This window comes from Carcharodon carcharias, chromosome 16, assembly GCF_017639515.1.
Source record: "Carcharodon carcharias isolate sCarCar2 chromosome 16, sCarCar2.pri, whole genome shotgun sequence".
NCBI lineage: Eukaryota > Metazoa > Chordata > Chondrichthyes > Lamniformes > Lamnidae > Carcharodon > Carcharodon carcharias.
This window is the reverse complement of record NC_054482.1, coordinates 122,241,383-122,263,603: the sequence shown is the minus strand read 5'-3', so window position 1 is coordinate 122,263,603 and position 22,221 is coordinate 122,241,383.

Sequence of the window (22,221 nt, the reverse complement as noted above, 5' to 3'; positions counted from 1 at the left end):
ACAGGTTGAGTGAGTGGGCAAAAACTTGACAGATGGAGTTTAATGGAGGAAAGTGTGAGGTCCTGAACTCTGGTAGGAAGAATCAAAAGGCAGACTGTTATTTAAATGGAGAGAGACTCCAAAAAGTGCAGCACAGAGGGATCTGGGTGTTCTTGTGCACAGAACACAAATAGTTATCATGCAGGTGTAGCAAGTAATTACGAAGGTAAATGGAATTTTGGCCTGTATTCCTAGGGGATTAGAGTTTAAAAATAAGGAAGTCTTGTTGCAACCATACAGGGCGTTGGTGAGGCTTCACCTGGAGTAATGTGTACAGTTTTAGTCCCCGTATGTAAGAAAGGATATACTGGCATTGGAGGCAGCTCAAAAGAGATTGACTAGGCTGATTCCTGGGATGAAGGGATTGATTTATCAAGAACAAACTAAACAGGTTAAGCCTTTATTCATTAGAGTTTAGAAGAATGAGGGGTGATCTGATTGAAAAGTACAAGATTCTGAGGGGGCTTGACAGGGTAGATGTTGAGAAGATGCTTCCACTAGTCGGGGAATCTCAAACTCGGGGACATAGTTACAGGATAAGGGGACACTCATTTAAAACTGAGATGCGAAGGAATTTCTTCTCTCAGAGGGTAGTGAATGTCTGGAATTCTCTGTCCCAGAGAGTTGTGAAGGCTAGATCATTGAGAGTATTTAAAGAGGAGGTAGATAGATTTTTGAAATATCGGGGAGTTGAGAGCTATGAGGAGCTGGCGCAAAAGAAGAGTTGAGGCCTGGGGAAGATCAGCCATGATCTTATTGGCTGGCAGGGCAGGTCTGAGGGGCCGAGTGGCCTACTCCTGCTCCTATTTCTAATGTTCTTATGTTCTTATGTGCTAATGCAGCAAGACCTGGACAACATCCAGACTTGGGCTGCCAAGTAACAAGTAACATTCACACCACACAACTGTCAGGCTGTCATCTCCAACAAGAGAGAATCTAACCATCACCCCTTGATATTCAATGGCATTACCATCACTGAATCCCCCACTATCAACAACCTGGGGGTTATCATTGACCAGAACCTGAACTGGACTAGATTAGTCATAAAAATACTGTGGCTACAAGAGCAGGTCAGAGGCTAGGAATCCTGCGATGAGTAACTCACCTCCTGACTCCCCAAAGCCTGTCCACCATCTACAAGGTACAAGTCGGGAGTATGGTGGAATACTCTCCACTTGCCTGGATGAGTGCAGCTCCCACAACACTCAAGAAGCTCAACACCATCCAGGACAAAGCAGCCCACTTAATTGTATCCCATCCACAAACATTCACTCCCTCCACCACTGACGCACAGTAGCAGCAGGGTGTACCATCTACAAGATGCACTGCAGGAACTCACCAAGGCTCCTTAGACAGCACTCTCCAAACCCACGACCACTACCATCTAGAAGGACAAGGGCAGCAGATAGATGGGGTCACCACCACCTGGAAGTTCTCCTCCAAGTCACTCACCATCCTGACTTGGAAATATATCGCCATTCCTTCACTGTCGCTGGGTCAAAATCCTGGAACTCCGTTCCCAACAGCACTGTGTGTGTACCTACACCACATGGACTGCAGCGGTTCAAGAAGGCAGCTCACCACCACCTTCTCAAGGGCAAATAGGGATGGGCAATAAACGCTGGCCCAGCCAGTGAAGCCCCACATCCCATGAATGAATAACAAAAAAAGCTCCGAAGAAACCTCTGAAGGGGAATCTGATGGCACCCTCCCTGAAGACCCATTACAGCACTGGAGACCTTGGTCCAGGACGTCACTCCTGCACTGCTGCACGGGCTGAACTCCATCACTGATACTATAGTTGGCCTCCAACAGTGTGTACGTTAGAGGGGTGCAGGTCAGCTCGATCTCACTCCAGCTACCCCTTCTCCTCACAGAGTCAGCCTGGGGCCCTCGGGCACCCGTAGGGAGGAGGATCAGCAGGTGGACACTCCGGTGGACACTTCCAGCTGCCTCCGGGAGTGACCTGCCTATCTGAATCCCCTCTTCCTGTGACCTCAGCAGCTCCAGGTCTACAGGCCGAGGAGGGTGTCACTGCCACACAGCAGGACCCCGAAACCAGGCCAGGACCCTCCAAGTCTCAGCCCTCCAGAGGACACCCACCAGAGTCATCACAGACAGGATGTCACAGTCAGCAGGCTGCCCCCACCTCCACTGTGGATGTCCGGGGAGCACCAAGACATAGCGGCAGGGTTAAGAAGAATTAGTTGCACAGCCTGGGCCTGTATGTTAATCACTTGTACCTGATGTTCACTATTGTCAATAACCTCCCTGGAATATCTCCCTGCCTGTGGCTCCTTGTTCTGATGAGCAGTGTTCTTGTCACTCAGATGTGAAATCTTTCTGCACAAGATAAAGGCAGGTGTCTCGGTCCAGGGCCTCTTCCCTGTGTCTGTGCAGCCTTCAGACCACAGTGATGGTCCAGTCTCACACTCCCTGGACACATTACTGATGCCTGCACCTCGGCGGTGCTGGTCATTGCTGCCAGAATGTAGTGGGCGGATGCCACAGAGTTCTCTCATTCTCTCCATGTGCTCTCAGCACCTTTAAGGTAGGGCTGGCCCCATCACATCAGCATCTGTGACCAGTGATCCTGTGCACCAGCTCCTGAAGGGCTGAGGTGCTAAAGGCAGACACAGCATCAGATGCTTCTAAAGTTTCACGGCTGTGTCTCTGAGATGGCCCTGATCATGGAGCAAGTGAGATGCCCTCGGCCAGACAGGAGTCAGACATTCTCAGAGGCTGTGTGACGATTTATGGTGTGTCCTCATTGTATGTTGTCATCATCTTCCTGTGATCGAGTGACTATTAGGGCCTCTGCTGCATCTCCATGACAGGAGCATTCTCACAGAGGGTATTGGCGCTGAGATAAGCCAGACTGGAGTCAAACGTTCAAGGATGCAACGTTAAGATCTATGGAGTGTCTTCACTGCATGTGATCACCATCCTCCATTCATCTAGCAGCTATGGTGGCCTCCTGAGGCCTATAAACTACTCCCACCAGCATTTTCTGACTCTTGCTATTCCCAATTTCCACCCATATGGATTCTACTATATGATCATCAGAGAGTAGGTCTTTTCTCACTAATGTCCTTATGTCGTCCATTTCTCCCAGGGCTACCTCTCCTCCTTTGCCATTCGGTCTGTCTTTCTGAAATTTTGTGTGCCCGGGAATATTATTTCCCACCTTGATCACAATGTAAACATGGCCTGAATTTTCCCCTTGTCAGGCTCGGGACAATGGAGGGCCCAGAAGCTGGTGTGAAATGTGCTTTCACCTGTGATCGACCCCAAGCTGCAATCTTACACTGACTGACCAATCAGTGGCCAGCCCGTGTGAAACACGCTCAACACTGCTGGTGGGGGTGGGAAGAGGGCAGGAGCTGATGTCACCATGGGTGCTGGTGAGCGCTTCCAACGATCTCCCAGAGGGCAGACAGCTGCCTCAGAGAGCTGCTGCTCTCCAAATTAGAAAAGAAAACCACAAAATGCTGCAAAAAAAGTCCATGCAGCGCAATGAAGCAGGCCTCTTAAAAAAAACCCAGATATTTATTCTTATTTTAAAACCTAATGGAGATTTCATCCCGCCCTGGGATGAGGTTTCATCAAATATGTAAAGGCCACCTGTCCAATTGGCCGATTGGCCCATCCACTGACTGTAAGGTTGGACTGGCCATGAAAAATCGCTAACATTTGGGCCATTAATAGGCTTGATTGCCCTCTTAATGGTCAGCAGGTGCTTTTCCGACTTAGGTGTGCGCCCGCCGAGCGAAATATCATGCGAGTACGCGGTGATGTCGGCTCACTCACCCGATTTCATCTCGTGCGATTTCATGCCCCTTGGTGTTGGGGCTGAGCCTGCACACAGGATGGAAAATTCTAGTACATGTTTCTGTCATGGAAATTGGAGCGCTGCACTATCAGAGAGTCAGCGCCGAGGGAGAGCTGCACTCTCATGTGTGCTTTTTTTCAGCTGTGGTGTTAAACTGAGGGTTTTATGGTTCTTGTAGGAGAAAAGACTCGAGGGCCTGTATAGCCTCCTCCTGTTGCTGTTGGTGATAGGCTGGTGTTGGTACTTTGCATGCTGACCTTTTAGTGAACTCTGATATTCTTCAATTGTCAGGACTCAGTTACTCTTAACATGAAATTTTCAAGCTTTTTTTTTTATAAGTAATAATTTCTTTGCCAGAAATGATGAAATCATTCTAGAAAAACAATCCTGATTCAGGAGATCATTCAGCCCATTAATATTGCTCTGTTATAAGTCCATGCCTCCACTTTTGGAAGATCGTGTTGTTACAAATGATAGAGACAATATTTGTCTTTAGCATCTTCAATCGTCAATCCTCCATCCAATATTTTAAGGAATTATTACTCTAACTGAACTAATTAATCAAACTATGAATTCATTTAGTATCAAGTTATTCATTTCAGCAAAAATCATTCAGATCCTCTAGTTCCCACCTGATTTTAGTAATTCCCCACAATATTCCATGATTTAGTCTGGTGCAAAATTCAGAGGCTTTGATTTGTAACTAACTCAATTTCACAGATCAGCCCATCCACTCAGAATGATACAGCACTGAAGGAGCTTATTCAGCCCATCATGATTGGGCTAGTTCCAATTAATTGCACTGCTCCTCTCTTCCCCCATAAACTTGCAAATATTTCCAGTCAAGCAATTATCCAATTCCCTTTTGAAAGTTATTATTGAATGTGCTTCCACTGCCCTTTCAGGCAGCACGTTCCAGATCACAACAACTCACTGTGTAAAAGAAATTCTCCTCATCTCCCCCTCTGGTTCTATTACCAATTCTCTTCAATCTGTGTCCCTCTGTTCCAAACCTCTGGCCATTGGGAACAACTTCTCCTTATTTAATCTATCAAACTCCTTCATGATTTTGAACACCTCCATTAAATTTCCCCTTTGTTATGACGCATCTGTTGGTAAAGACTAAGTTATTTCAAATCCCAGAGGGAAATTTTAAACAACTGTCATAACCTATATTTTCAATTGGGATGTTTGAGATGCAGCTCTGAATTCAGAAGTGAAACCACAAAGCCTCCAGAGGTTTTTTATACAAATTAAATTAAACATTTATTATTTTTATAAGGTATTAAACACATACGCATCTACAAATTACCACCATAATAACTATTAAGCAAATCCCCAAATTAATCATTCCTAAAATCTTCACCAAGGCAACAATAACCCACAGACTTTAAACAGACATCAGGCAAAGCACATTCTATATTACAAATTCAACATGAGGTTCCCTTCAATGTGTTTGCTTTGCAGGCAGTTGTAGGCTTACAGGCGCTTAGATATCACACACCTCTCGCTTCCACACACAAAACTCTTCTGCATATGCCTAGCCTTCCCTTTGAATGCAAATTCTCATTGTGTCACCACCGCTTCTAACAATAAAACCCCTTTCATGGTACCAATTTTATTAGTAATATAAACAAGATTATTTATAAGCAATACAGAAAATCATGATGTGGAATCTGTTTGGGTGGACATAAGAAACACCAAGTGGCAGAAAATGCTGGTGTTGGTTGCCTATAGTCTCTCAAACAATAATAGAGATGTAAGGGAAAGCATTAACCAAACTTTGATCTATATATTGATTGGGCAAACCAAACTAGCAAAAATACTGTGAAGGAGGATTTCCTGGAGTATGTACATGATGTATTTTTAGATCAATACGTTGAGGAACCAACCAGAGAACAGGCTATCCTAGACTGGGTATTGTGCAATGAGAAAGGAGCAATTAACAATCTTCCCCTTGGGGAAGAGTGACCATAAAATTATAGCATTGTTCATTAAGATGGAGAGTGAAGAAGATGAATCCGAAACTAGGGCCCTGCATCTAAATTAAGGGAACTGCAAGGGTATGAGGCATAAGTTGGCAATGATGAATTGGAGAATCTTACTAAAGGGATTGATGGTGGATAGGCAATGGCTAATATTTAAGGAACGTATGCATGAATTATAACAATCATTAATTCCTGTCTGGTGCAAAAATAAATCAGGAAAGGTGGCTCAACCATGGCTTACAAAATAACTTAGGGATGATATTAGATCCAAACAAGAGACATATAAAATTTCCAGCAGCAAGCCTGAGGATTGGGAATAGTTTAGGATTCAGCAAAAGTGGACAAAAAGATTGATCAAAAAGGGGAAAATGGAATATGAGAGCAAACTTGCAGGGAACATAAAAACTGATTGTAAATGTTTCTATAAATATGTGAAGGGAAAAAGATTAGCAAAGACAAATGGAGGACCCTTACAGTCAGAAACAGGGGAAATTATAATGAAGAACAAAGAAATGGCAAAAGAATTGAACATACATTTTGGTTCCGTCTTCAGAAAAGAGGACACAAAAAAATTCTCAGAAATGTTAGGGAACCAAGTTTCTAGTGAGAGGGAGGAATTGAAGAAAATCAGTATTCGTAAAAAAATTGTGCTAGAGAAATTAATGGGGTTAAAGGCTAAACAATTCCCAGGGTCTGATAATCTACATCCCAGAGCACTAAAGGAAATGGCCCTGGAAATATTGGATGCATTGGTGATCATCTTCCAAAATTCTATAGACTCTGGAGCAGTTCCTACAGATTGGAGGGTGGCAAATGTAACCCCACTGTTTAAAAATGGAGGTAGAGAGAAAAGCAGAGAATTACAGACCAGTTAACCTAATATTGGTAGTGGAGAAAATGCTAGAGTCTATTATAAAAGACATGGTAAAAGAACATTTGGAAAGCATTAACGGGATTAGACAAAGTCAGCATGGGTTTATGAAAGGGAAATCATGCTTAACTAATCTACTGGAGTTTTTTGAGGATGTAACTAGCAGAATAGATAAGGGAGAGCCAGTGGATGTGGTGTATTTGGATTTCAAGGAGGCTTTTGAAAAGGCCACACATAAGAGGCTAATGGGAAAAATTAAAGCATATGGGATCAGGGGGTAATATACTGGCATGGATTGAGAATTGGTTGCCAGACCAGAAACAGAAAGTGGGAATAAATGGGTCTTTTTCCGGATGGCAGGTAGTGACTAGTGGGGTACCACAGGGATCAGTACTTGGACCCCAGCTATTCACAATATATATAAATGACTTGGATGAGGGAACCAAATGTAATATTTCCAAGTTTGCTGATGACACAAAACTGGGTGGGGTTGTGAGTTGTGAGGAGGATGCAAGGAGGCTTCAGGGCGATTTAGACAAGTTGTGCGTGGGGGCAAACACATGGCAGATGCAGTATAATGTGGATAAATGTGAAGTTATACACTTCAGTGTGAAAAACAGAAAGGCAGAGTATTATTTAAATGGTGTTATATTGGGAAACGTGGATGTACAATGGGATCTGGGTGTCCTTGTTCACCAGTCAATGAAAGTAATAGGCAGGTGCAGCAAACAATTAGGAAGGCAAATGGTATGTTGGCCTTCATTGCAAGAGGATTTGAGTTCAGAAGTAGGGATGTCTTACTGCAGTTACACAGGGCCGTGGTGAGACCACACCTGCAGTATTGTGTGCAGTTTTGGTCTCCCTACCTAAGAAAGGGTATACTTGCCATAGAGGGAGTGCAGCGAAGGTTCACTAGGCTGATACCAGGGATGGCAGGACTGTCGTATGAGGAGAGATTGGTTCGACTGGGCCTGTAGTCACTAAAGTTTAGAAGAATGAGAGGGGATCTGATTGAAATGTATAAAATTCTAACAGGGCTAGACAGACTGGGTGCAGGGAGGATGTTTGCCCTAGTTGGGGAGTCTAGAAGCAGGAGCCACTGTCTCAGGATATGGGGCAGGCCATTTAGGACTGAAATGAGAAAAGATTTCTTCACTCAGAGGGTGGTGAACCTATAGAATTCTCTACCACAGAGACTGTGGAGGCCGGGTCACTGAGTATATTCAAGAAAGAAATTGATAAATCTTTGGATAATAGGGGGTTCAAGGGATATGGAGAGAAAGTAGGAATATGGTGTTGAGATAGAGGATCAGCAATGATCATATTTAATGCCAGAGCAGGCTTGAAGGGCCGAATGGCCTCTTCCTGCTCCTAGTTTTTATGTTTCTGTATTGCTTGGTGTCTCATAGCTAGGTGCAAGATTTCTGAACAAGATTACCTTATCCTTTTACACCTCAAAACTACTATACATCAAAGCACCCAGACCTGCTGGCTCTAATCCAATTAGCACATACACCCACAGACACAAACATTACTACAAGTCCACTTTCCAATAACATTATATACTTTAATAGATTCATGATATCCCCCTCCATATCGAAAAATGCACCGTCATAACTCTAAAATATTGCTCCATTTTTAATAACCCATCTCACACTATCTCCTATGCTCATTACACGATTACATTATCAGATGCATGTATTAACATAACAATATCTATGCACAAGTCCTTGGTATCAACAGAGATTACTCCAGTTCAGTGTCCAGGTTTTTTGAAATGTCCAATTTTCCTTCAAGCTTCAAATTCTTGATAACGCGTCTGAGAACAGAATCTCTCTTCCAGTAAGATGTATAATCTGTAGATTAAATGGTTGTAATAATAAACTCCACCTGAAAAGTCTTGCAGTTTTGTCTCAGAATTTGTCCAGAATCTTTAAAGGATTATCGTCTGTATAAACAATTATTTCAAATTAATTGTTTGAAATATAAATTTCAAAATGCTGCAATGCTAACACCAAACCCAAACTCTCTTTTTCGATTGTTGAATATCTTCTCTGATGTACATTCAGCTTCTGTGAAAAATACCCTATTGGTTTTTCAATTCCAGTGTCACCTTGTAACGATACAGCCCCAATGTCTATATCACTCGTGTCAACGGCCAACTCAAATTGCTTGGCATAATTGGGTCCTGCCAACATTGGTGTCATAGTTAATACACTTTTCAAATTATCGAATGATTTCTGACACTCCAGGGTCCATTGAAACTTCTTGTTCATTTTTAATAGTTCAGTCAGTGGACCATCCACTCGGCTAAAATTTAGTACAAGTTTCCGGTAAAACCCACTCATGCCCAGAAATCTCAAAACTTCTCATTTTGTTGTAGACACTGGGAAATCCACGATAGTCTTGACTTGCACATCTCTCGGAGCCACCTTACCATGTCCAATGGTGTGGCCTAGATTCGTAATTGCGCTTTTGCAAATTCATTTTTAGCCAAGTTCATCACCAAGTTAGCTTCTTGTAGTTGAGTAAATAATTCTTCCAGATGCTGTAAATGCTCCTCCCACATCTGATTGAAAACGATTAGATCATCAATATAAACAGCACAATTGCTCAGACCCACAATTACTTTGATGGTCAGTCTTTGAAATGTCACAGGTGCATTCTTCATACCAAATGGCATGACTTTAAACTGATATAGCCCACTTGGCGTTACAAAAGCTGATATCTCCTTTGCTCTCACCGATAATGGCACCTGCTAATATTCTTTTAGCAAGTCATAAACTAGTTCAAAAGGACTAAAACCAGTTGATACACTCGGTTTGTCTCTAATAGTAAATAACAAGAATAGAATTCTCCGAAGTGAATCCTGTGGATAATCCTGACAGTACGCTCTCATCATAGTTTTTAAAGTTTGATGCCGTCTTTCCAAAGCTCCTGGTGACTCCGGATGATCAGCTGTTGACTTCAACTGTTTTATCCCCAAACTGTTCATTACTTCATAAACAGCTGTGACATGCAATTTGATCTCTGATCTGATTGTATTTCTTTATTAAACCACCTCTTGTAACAAATTTAGTTAACTCCTCCATAATCTTCTTGACTGTAATATTTCTTAAGGGTATCGCTTCAGGAAACCTGGTAGACACATTCATTATTGTCAGCAAATATTGATTTCCACTTTTAGTCTTAGGGAGCTGTCCTACACAATCAATCATGACCCTAGTGAAAGGTTCTTCAAATGTTAGTATTGGGAATAAAGGTGCCAGTTTAATCATTGCTTGTGGTTTCCCTACTACCTGATATGTGTGACATGTTCTACAAAATTTGACTACATCCCTATGCAATTCTGGCCAATAAAAATGTTTCTGTACTTTTGCCTGTGTCTTTTCTAATTCCTAAATTTCATTCCCGGAATCTCATTCTCATACCCGAACGGGATAACAATCTGATATACCTCCCTCCAGCTTTCATTTACTGAGACATGATCCAGCCTCCACTTTCCTGTTAAAATATCTCCCTTAAGGTAATGCATACTGTAATGCATTTTGCTTCTGTTTCTGAATCAGCTTTCTGATATAACTGCTTTAATTGCAAATCATTTTTCTGTAACTCCACTAACCTCCTTGAGTTAAACATTTCAGCTGAATTTCCTTGTAGCCTTTCCTCTTGAACAATGTTATCAAATAGTGGCAGCTAATTGGATTTTGACACCTCCTTCTTGCCTTTGAACTGCCTGCCCTCCTTGATTATCTTGTTCTTTCTGATGTGTGTTTGACCTTATCATAACACAATCAGGAAACAATCCAGGATACTCCTTCTGTAACATCTCTGTTGAATATACTTCTATTGGCTGCTCAACTACCATAGGCTTCACCCACATTTGGGATCCAGCTATATCATTACCCAGAATAAATTGAACTCCTACAATGGACCATTTTTCCACCGCCCCAACTAGAGCTTCACTTGACTTCCATTTATCTTTAAATTTACCTTCAGTAATGGACTAGGTTTTGCATCTCCATGAACCCCGCTTATTATTACCTGCTCCTGCAATACTACATCTGAACTACAAATGTCACTATCCCAGAAAAATAAAGGTTGACTAGCCCCTGTGTCTCTTAGAAGACAAGGTTCCCTCCATTTGGGGGGGTTTTGCAGGAGTGGGCATGGGTGTGGGCAAAGGTGGGAGGGGACCAGACTGGTGCCCCCGATTGGGTCCAGGCTGCCATTTTATGTGGGCGGGCTAATTAAGGCGTGTTCCCAGAAGCGCTGAGCGCTCCCTGTGCGGGCGGGGTGGGGTAGGGTTCCCTGAGTCAGGAAAGAGTGGCATGCATGACAGAGGTGCCTCAGGGAGATAAGCTTTAAGTTTTAAGAATTTTAATAAAGAAACAAAAATTAAGACATGTTCCCTCATGTGACTGTGCCACATGAGTTGGGACATGTCAATGAACTTTAATTAAGAAATGTATTTAATTTATAAACCCTTCATGAAACCTCTTCCCGCCCGTGGATGAGGTTCCATGAAAAATGCGAAGGCCGCCTGGGCTCTTGGCCTGCTGCCAACCTTAAGATTGGACGGGCAGCTTTCTCAATGACCTTAATTACTTCATTAATGACCTTAACAGGCCTTTGACAGTTTGGCGGGCATGCAGACGACTCGGCTGTGTACCTGCCGAACTGAAAATCTAAATGACTCGCGGTGATGTCGCCTGACTTCACCCCACATCATTTTCCACCCCTGCTTGCCAAGCCGAAAATTCTCCCCTTAAAGTTTAACACCTTTACCTACTCCACCCTGTACACAGGGAAAGACTTTCCCTTCACATACAAAGTCTTGAAACATTTCTGCACCCTGCTCCTCAGAATTCTCTTGGGTAAACTGTGAACACATTCCCATTTCTTTACCTATCACTGATTCTCCCTGTTTCACCTGTACACAAACCACTGGTTTCTCCTGTGCCTGAACCTCAGAACCCACAGCACTTTTACTTCCAGAGCTTTTCTGTATCCCAACAATTCCAACAGATTTTTCCTGCAATTTCCAACTCACCGACTTTGTGTGCCCCACTTTATTACATTGAAAACACCTCAATTTTCCAATGTCACTTCTACCTTCAGCACCTTCCTTTTTATTCTGAGAAAAAACTTCCTGGGAACTTCCAGCTGCTCCTCCTCTTCCCTGACTACCTGCCTTCCTTTCACCTTCCCACTTTTTATCCTTTTCCAATTTGAAAGGGTGATGGGAAAAAGGTTTAGTCCTATGAACTAACTCATAACCATCAGCTATCTCTGCTGTTTGTCTTACAGAATCAACCCTCTGTTCCTCCACATGAGTTCTCACTACTGAAAGGATTGAACCTTTAAATTCTTCCAAAAGAATCACTTCTCTAAGAGCTGCATAGGTTGTCTCTATTTTTAACGCCCGTATCTACCAGTCAAAATTATTTTGTTTTTCTCTCTCAAACACAATATAAGTTTGCCCAGGCTGTTCTCTCATATTCCTAAATTTCTGCCTGTGTGCTTCAGGAACCAACTCATATGCACTCAAAATAGCCTTTTTCACCACATCATAATTCACTGATACCTCTTTAGATAGTGAAGCATATACTTCATGCGCTCTACCCAGCAACTTAAACTGCAATAAGAACAGCCAGTACTCCTGTAGCCATTTCATCTATTTAGCTATCTTCTCAAATGAAATAAATTGGAAGAGCTTGTACAAATCTAAACATCTCCCCACTGGGTTTTACATTAAAGGTTTTTTCATCATCAGAGCTCTCCTCAGAATCCAAGATCTCTTTTTTAACTTCCAGCCTTTTAATTAGGTATTCTCTCTTCCTCGCTTTCTCTCTTTCTTGAAATTCCAGTTCCAGCTTCCTTTCTTTCCCTGCCTCTCTGCTTGCTCCCTTTTAAATGCCATTTCTCCTTCCTTTGCCTCTAATTCATGTTTTTTCAGTTCCTTTGCTTGTTAAAATTGTACAGTTCAAACTGGAGTCTCACTACCTCCAGCTGTGACTTGCTAGTGTCAGGTTTCACTTCCAACTGTAGGTGCTGTGCTATACTTTTAACTATATCTGATTTCCTAGTGCCCACAGGTAACCCCAATTTTAAGTTATGTGCCAACTCTGTTAACTTACTCTTGGTTATTTGTTACAGCCTAGTCAGAGTTATATTGTCTACTCCCAGACAAGTCTTAGCAATTGCCAAAGTCATCTTGCTGTCTCGCCACTTCTAAAAAAACCCCACCAACTCCTGAATTCAAAATGCTTCTCATACTCATAACCTTAAGATTGACCAATTCCAAACCAATCAAGGAATTACAAATATTATCCTGCCAAGAAACCCTAATTGTTATGACACAATAGTTGGTAAAGGCCGAGATAATTAAAATCCCGGGGGGAACAACTGTCATAAACTATATTTTCAATTGGTATGTTTGAGATGTAACTCTGAATTCAGAAATGAAACACCAAGCCTCCAGAGGATTTCTAAATATAAATTAAATTAAACATTTATTAATTTTACAAGGTATTAAACACATACACATTTACAAATTATTACCATAATAACTATTAAACAAATCCCCAAATTAATCACTGCTAAAATCTTCACCAAGGCAACAATAACCCATAGACTTTAAACAGACACCAGGCAAAGCACATTTAACCTTACAAATTCAAAATGAGGTGCCTTGCAATTTGTTTCCTTTGCAGACAGTTATAGGTTTACAGGTGCTTAGATATTACACGCCTCTAACTTCTACACACAAAACTCTTCTATACATACCCAGCCTGCCCTTTGAATGCAAATTCCCATTGTATCACCAGGCCCTTTGAACTCCACCTCTTCTCACAATAAAACCCCTTTCATAGCACCAATTTTATTAGTAATATAAACACATTGCTTGGTGTCTCCCAGCTAGGTCAATATTTCACCCCCAGTTTTTGAATGGTTTATTCAACAATGCAAATGTCCCCTTTACCTTACTGTTTACATCTCAAAACTACTTATACACCAAAGCACCCAGACCAGCTGGCTCTAATCCAATTGAAACACACACACCCACAGGCACAGACCCTATTACAAGTCCATTTTAAAATAATTGCCAATCACATTATATACATTAATAGCTTCATGAAACCTTTGCCTTCCCCATTCTCAGGAGAACAATCCTAGCTTCTCCAATCAGTGCCTATTAACTGAAGTCACAGATCTATAATATGGTGGGTAATTTACACTGGTAATAAAATGGAAGATTCTGAAGGATGACAGGGATTGAATATTTCAAGAATGCAACTATTGATAAAATATTCAAAGCTCGCAGGTTCCCAGCAATTTCACTGTTTATTGTTGTCAGAAATAATTGTGTTGTTGAAGGTTATTTTGCTAAATGCAGTAATGAAGGCATTTTGTTCCAGATTCCAGCTGTTCAAGAAACTCTCCAGATCCACAAATAAATTAAGAAAAGATCACATTTAGTGGGTGATCAAAGGGCTTTAGTTTCCCAGCAATCAGTGTATCTGTATTAATTACCAGGAGAACTCCCCAAGGAAAGGCTCAGGAAAGAACAGTGAGTGATTCTGCTTAGGAAGGTATAGGTCAGGAAAAGAAGCGATACCTGAGTTGTGGAACCAGATAAATGCCATCCTCGTAAACTGGGCAGCAGCACAGGAACAATGGAATCACTGGACTATTGTGTGCAGTTTTGGTCTCCTTATCTGAGGAAGGATGTACTTGCTATAGAGGGAGTGCAGCAAAAGTTTACCCGACTGATTCCTGGGATGGCGGGACTGACATATGAGGAGAGATTGTGTCGATTAGGATTATATTCGCTGGAGTTCAGAAGAATGAGGGGGATCGCATAGGAACCTATAGAATTCTAACAGGACTACACAGGGTAGATGCAAGAAGGATTTTCCCGATGGTGGGGGAGTCCAGAACCAGGGGTCACAGTCTGAGGGTATGGGGTAGACCATTTAGGACTGAGATGAGGAGAAATCTCTTCACCCAGAGAGTGGTGAGCCTGTGGAATTCGTTACCACACAAAATAGTTGAGGCCAAAACATTGTATGTTTTCAAGAAGGAGTTAGATATAGCTCTTGGGGTGAAAGGGATTAAAGGGTATGGAAGAAAGTGGGAGCAGGCTATTGAGTTGGAGGATCAGCCAAGATCATAATGAATGGCGGAGCAGGCTCGAAGGGCCGAATGGCCTACTCCTGCTCCTAGTTTCTATGTTTCTGTGGACAAAAGACCCCAGAGTCCATCTCGTTCACCATCTCCCATCTTGGTAGCCACGATAATAATGCAGTAATTGACTAATCACAATGATCAATCTTTATCAATGTGCTTACACCAGAGCCAGACATGAGGTGAGGAAAAGGCCCAGTGGTGGACAGCTTTGGGAACTTTGATTGCTGGCAATTTAGGCGAGTAAGAGAGTGTTGATCTGTATGTAAAAATCAAATCTTTTATTTGTATTTAGCATTTAAGTGAAATTTACTGTCTAATTTTGGAACTTCTAAGATTTAAACAATGTTTTCAGGACTCCACTGCAAGAGAAATTGAAGTTGGCTAATTAAGGAAAGCACCTTAAAGCAGTTTTTTGTAACTGTTTAATCTATAAAGTATATTAAGGATACTTAAGGATATTAAGTATCTTCCAAAAGGTTTAATTTAATTTAATGGGGTAAATTATGGCAGGAGAGCTCCAAGCCGTGGTGTGCTCCTCCTGCACGTTTCCAGTGCCCGGGGCCAGCATGTGTGGGAAGTGTCTCCAGCTGCAGCTCCTGGAAGCCTGGGTTTTGGAGCTGGAGCAGCGGCTGGGGACACTGTGGAGCACCCGCGAGGTGGAGAGTATCACGGAAAGCACGTATAGAGAGGTGGTCACACTGCAGGCTAAGAGTCCACAGCAGAAAGGGAATGGGTGACCACCAGGCAGAGCAAGAGGACTAGGCAGGCAGTGCAGGAATCTCCTGTGACTATTCCCCTGTAAAACAGATATACCGCTTTGGATACTGTTGGGAGGAATGGCCTCTCAGGAGAAAGCAGCAACAGCCAAATTCATTGCACCGCGGTTGGCTCTGCTGCACAGGGGAGGAGTAAAAAGTGTGGGAATGCAATAGTTATAGGGGATTCAACTGCAAGGGGAATAGATAGGTGTTTCTGTGGCCGCAAACGAGACTCCAGGATGGTATGTTGCCTCCCTGGTGCTAGGGTCAAGGATGTCTCAGAACGGCTGGAGTACATTCTGAAGGGGGAGGGTGAACAGCCAGTTGTCGTGGTACACATTGGTACAAACAACATAGGTAAAAAAAGGGATGAGGTCCTAAAAGCAGAATATAGGGAGTTAGGAAGTAAGTTGAAAAGAAGGATCTCAAAGGTAGTGATCTCAGGATTACTACCAGTGCCACATGCCAGTCAGAGTAGAAATAACAGGATATATCGGATGAATATGTGGCTGAAGAGATGGTGTGAGGGGAGGGTTTCAGATTCCTGGGACATTGGGACTGGTTCTGGGGGAGGTGGGACCAGTACAAACTGGACGGGTTACACCTGGGCAGGACCGGGACTGATGTCCTAGGGGGAATATTTGCTAGAGTGGTTGGGGAGGGTTTAAACTAAAATGGCAGGGGGATGGGAACCTATGCAAGGAGTTAGAGGAAGGGGAATCAAAGACAAGGACAGAAGACAGAAAGGGGAGTAAGAAAAGTGATAGGCAGAGAAATCAAGGGCAAGAATCAAACAGGGTCTCAGTGAAAAATAGTGGGAATGGGACAAGTAATGTTAAAGAGACAAGCCTTAAGGCTTTGTGCCTTAACACAAGGAGCATTCGCAATAAAGTGGATGAATTAACCGCGCAAATAGATGTAAATAGGTATGATATAGTCGGGATTACGGAGACATGGCTGCAGGGTAACCAGGGATGGGAACTGAACATCCAGGGGTATTCAGTATTTAGGAAGGACAGACAGAAAGGAAAAGGCGGTGGAGTTGCATTGCTGGTTAAAGAGGAAATTAACGCAATAGTAAGGAAAAATATTGGCTCCGACGATGTGGAATCTGTGTGGGTAGAACTGAGAAACACTAAAGGAGAAAAAACATTAGTGGATGTTGTATATAGACCCCCAAACTGTAGTGGTGATGTTGGGAATGGCATTAAACAGGAAATTAGAGATGCATGCAATAAAGGAACATCTGTAATTATGGGTGACTTTAATCTGCATATAGATTGAGTAAATCAAATTAGTAACAATACCATAGAGGAGGAATTCCTGGAGTGTATATAGGATGGTTTTCTGAACCAATACATTGAGGAAGCAACGAGAGAACAGGCCTTCCTAGACTGGGTATTGTGTAATGAAAAAGGAATAATTGGCAATCTAGTTGCGCAAGGCCCCTTGGGGATGAGTGACCATAATATGATAGAATTCTTCATCAAGATGGAGAGTGACATAGTTGATTCTGAGACTTGGGTCCTGAATCTTAATAAAGGAAACTACAATGGTATGAGGTGCGAGTTGGCTATGATGGATTGGGAAAAGTTACTTAAAGGGATGATGGTGGATAGGCAATGGCAAACATTCAAAGAGCACATGGGTGAATTGCAATAATTATTTATTCCTGTCTGGCACAAAAGTAAAACAGGAAAGGTGGCCAAACAAAGGCTTATAAGGGAAATTAGAGATAGTACTAGATCCAATGAAGAGGCATACAAATTGGCCAGAAAAAACAACAGACCTGAGGATTGGGAGCAGTTTAGAATTCAGCAAAGGAGGACCAAGGGATTGATTAAGAAGGGGAGAATAGAGTACTAGAGTAAGCTTGCAGGGAACATAAAAACTGACTGTAAAAGTTTCTATCGGCATGTGAAGAGAAAAAGATTGGTGAAGACAAATGTAGGTCCCTTACAGTCAGAAACAGAGGAATTTATAATGGGGAACAAAGAAATGTCTGACCAACTAAATACATACTTTGGTTCTGTCTTCACAAAGGAAGACACTAATAACATACTAGAAATGTTGGGGAACACAGGGTTTAGTGAGAGGGAGGAACTGAAAGAAATCAGTATTAGTAGGGAAATGGTGTTGGGGAAATTGATGGGATTGAAGGCCGATAAATCCCCAGGGCCTGATAATCTACATCCCAGAGTACTTAAGGAAGTGGCCCTAGAAATAGTGATGCATTAGTGGTCTTCTTCCAAGATTCTATAGACTCTGGAACAGTTCCTACAGATTGGGGGGTAGCTAATGTAACCCCGGTATTTAAAAGGGGAGATAGGGAGAAAACAGGGAATTATAGACCAGTCAGCCTGACTTCGGTAGTGGGGAAAATTCTAGAGTCCATTGTAAAAGATTTAAGAGCTGATCTCGTGGAAAACAGTGGTAGAATCGGACAGAGTCAGTGTGGATTTATGAAAGGGAAATCATGCTTGACAAATCTACTGGAATTTTTCGAGGATGTAACTAGTAGAGTTGATGAGGAGGAGCCAGTGGATGTGGTTTATTTGGACTTTCAGAAGGCTTTCGACAAAGTCCCAAATAAGAGATTAACGTGTTAAATTAAAGCGCATGGGATTGGAGGTAGTGTATTGAGATGGATAGAAAACTGGTTGGCAGACAGGAAACAAAGAGTAGGAATAAACGGGTCTTTTTCCGAATGGCAGACAGTAACTAGTGGGATACCGCAGGGATCGATGCTGGGACCCCAGCTATTCTCAATATATATTAATGATTTAGATGAGGGAACTAAATGAAAAATCTCCAAATTTGCAGATGACACAAAGCTGGGTGGGAGGGTGAGCTGTGAGGAAGATGCAGAGATGCTTCAGGGTGATTTGGACAAGCTGAGTGAGTGGGCAAATGCATGGCAGATGCAGTATAATGTAGCTAAATGTGAGGTTATCCACTTTGGTAGCAAAAACAGGAAGGCAGATTATTATCTGAATGGCTATAAATTGAGAGAGGGGAATGTGCAACGAGACCTGGGTGTCCTTGTGCACCAGTTGCTGAAGGTAAGCATGCAGGTGCAGCAGATGGTAAAGAAGGCAAATGGTATGTTGGCCTTCAAAGCCAGAGGATTCAAGTACAGGAACAGGGATGTCTTGCTGCAGTTATACAGGGCCTTGGTAAAACAACACCTGGAGTATTGTGTGCAGTTTTGGTCTCCTTATCTGAGGAAGGATGTACTTGCTATAGAGGGAGTGCAGCAAAGGTTTACCAGACAGATTCCTGGGATGGCAGGACTGACATATGAGGAGAGATTGAGTCGATTAGGATTATATTCAATGGAGTTCAGAAGAACGAGGGGGGATCTCATACAAACCTCTAAAATTCTAACAGAACTAGACCGGGTAGATTGCAGGAAGGATTTTCCTGATGGTGGGGGAGTCCAGAACCAGGGGTCACAGTCTGAGGATACGGGGTAGACCATTTAGGACTGAGATGAGGAGAAATTTCTTCACCCAGAGAGTGGTGAGTCTGTGGAATTTGTTACCACAGAAAGTAGTTGAGACCAAAACATTGTATGTTTTCAAGAAGGAGTTAGATATAGCTCTTGGGGTGAAAGGGATCAAAGGATATGGGAAGAAAGTGGGAGCAGGCTATTGAGTTGGATGATCAACCATGATCATAATGAATGGTGGAGCAGGCTCGAAGGGCTGAATGGCCTCCTCCTGCTCCTAGTTTCTATGTTTCTATATTTCAGCAGGATATATTTTAGTGTGATTTAGCGTGGAGTGCAACTTTGAACAGAGGGCTGGGAGTTGGCTGATTAGGGTGTTTGATGGGAGATTTTAAAGTACATATAGACTGGAAAAATCAGATGGGCATAGATAGCCTCGATGAGGAGTTCACAGAATATTTTCAGGATAGTTTCTTGGAACAGCACATTCTAGAGACAACCAGAGAGCTGGCCAAATGAGACCTGGTATTGTGCAACAAGATAGGATTAATTGATAACATTATTGTGAAGGCACCCCAAGGTGTCAGCGATCATGATATCATAGAATTTTACATTCAGTTTGAGGGAGAGAAGAGTGGGCCCAAGCCTAGGATTATAAACTTAAATAAGGGCAATTATTTTGGAATTAAAGCGGAGCTAGCTAAAGTGAACAGGGGAATGAAGTTAAGAAATAGGTCAATAGAGACGCAGTGCAGAGATTTAAAGGGATATTTCAGAATACACAGCATAGATACATTCCAATGAAAAAGAAAAATTCCAAGGGGAGGATCCACCATCCATGGTTAATTCATGCAGTATCAAACTAAAGAGAAAGCATATAATTGTGCAAAGATGGGAGGCATCTCAGAAGATTGGACAAAACTAAAGGCTCTATATCTGAATGTATGTAGCATTTGAAACAAAACAGATGAAATGATAGCGTAAATAGAAATAAATAAGTACAATGTGTTCGCCATTACAGAGACATGGCTGTAGGATGGCATAGATTGGGACCTGAATATTGAAGGGTACATGAGTTTTAGGAAGGACAAGAAGCTAGGAAGAGTTGGAGGGGTGGCTCTGCTAATTAATTATGGTATTAGCGCTGTAGAGAGGGGTGATCTAAGTTCAGGAAACCAAATGTAGAAACAGTGTGTATCGAGATGAGAAATGGTAAAGGCAAGAAGTCACTTGTGGGAGTGGTGTGCAGGCCTTTTAGTTGTAACTGCATGATAGGACTGAGTTTAAAGGAAGCGATAATGGAAGCTTGTATGTAATATAAAGAACAACAAAGAATGACCAAAATATTAATGAGGAGGGAAAAATTAGAGTGCAAGAGAAAGCTAGCTAGATATATAAAGACAGATAGTAAGATTTTCTATAGAAGTTTAAGTAAGAAAAGTGTCAACAAAGTAAACATTGGCCCTTAGCAAGTGAGTCTGGGGAATTAATAATGGAAAATAAGGAGATGGCAGGTGGATTAAACAGGTATTTTGCATCAGTCTTCACTATAGAGGATCCAAGAAGTGTCCCGGGAATAATTGTAAATCAGGAAATGGAAGGGAAGGAGGAACTCATGAAAATTACAGTCACTGGGAAGTGGCACTGAGCAAATTGTTGGAACTGTGGGCTGGCAAATGCTTGGGTCCTGATGGACTTCATGCTAGGGTCTTAAAAGCAGTGACTAGTGAGATGGTTGATGCTTTGGTTTTAAATTTCAAAAATCCCTCAAATTCGGGGCGGTGCCATTAGGTTAAAACCATATAAAAGTTACAATGCAGAAAGAGGCCATTTAACCCATTGTGCCTACACCAGCCAAAAAGAGAACAAATAAAATAGGTGCTCATTTTTAATCCCACTTCCCAGCACCTGGTCCATAGCCTTGGAGATTACAGCACCTTCAGATCCAGATCCAGGTATATTTTAAATGATAAGAGCAAAATACTGTGGATGCTGGAAATCTGAAATAAAAACAAAAAAATCTGCAAAACTCAGCAGGCCTGACAGCACCTGTGGAGAGAGAAACAGAGTTAACATTTCGAGCTCTAAAGAAGAGTCATACGGACTCCAGGAGTTAACTCTGTCTTAGACCTGCTGTTTTTCCAGCTGTTTCTGTTTTTGGTCCAAAGGTATGTTGCTAAATTTGGTGGTGATACAAAGATAGGTAAGAAAGTAAGTTGTGCAGAGGGCATAAGGAGGCTACAAGGGGTTATAGATAGGTTAAGTGAGTGGACAAAGATCTGGCAAAAGGACTATAATGTGGGAAAATGTGAAACTGCCTATTTTGGCAGGAAGAGTAAAAAAGAAGCATCTAATCTAAATAGTGAGAAACTGCAGAACTCTGAGGCTCAGAGGGATCTGGGTGTCCTAGTGAATGAATCACAAAAGGCTAGTATGCAGGTACAGCAGGTAATTAGGAAAGTAAATTGAATATTCTTGTTTATTGCAAAGGGAATTGAATATAAAGGTAGAGAGCTTATGCTTCAGTTATACAGGGATTTGGTGAGAACACATCTGGAGACTGTGTACAGTATTGGTCTTCTTATTTGTGGAAGGCTGTAAGTGCATTGGAAACAGTTCAGACAAGGTTTACTAGACTAATACCACGAATGGGCGGGTTGTCTTATGTGGAAAGGTGGGACAGGCTGGGTTTGTATCCACTGGAGTTTAGAAGAGTAAGAGGCAACTTGATTGAAACATGAGAGCTCTTGACAGAGTGGTTGTGGAGAGGATGTTTCTTCTTGTGGGAGAATCTCGAACTAGGGGTCACTGTTTAAAAACAAGGGGCCACTCATTTAAGACAGAGATGAGGAGAATTTTTTTCTCCCAGAGGTTAGTGAGTCTTTGGAACTCTCTCCCTCAAAAGGCAGTGGAAGGAATGTCTTTGAACGTCTTCAAGGCAGAGCTAGATAGATTCCTGATAAAGGAATGTTTCAGGTGAAAAGTTACCAGGGAGTAAGTGGGATTAACCATGGTCTTATTGAATGGTGGAGCAGGCTCAAAGGACTGAGTCCTCCTGCTCCTAATTCACATGTTCATATGTAACCATA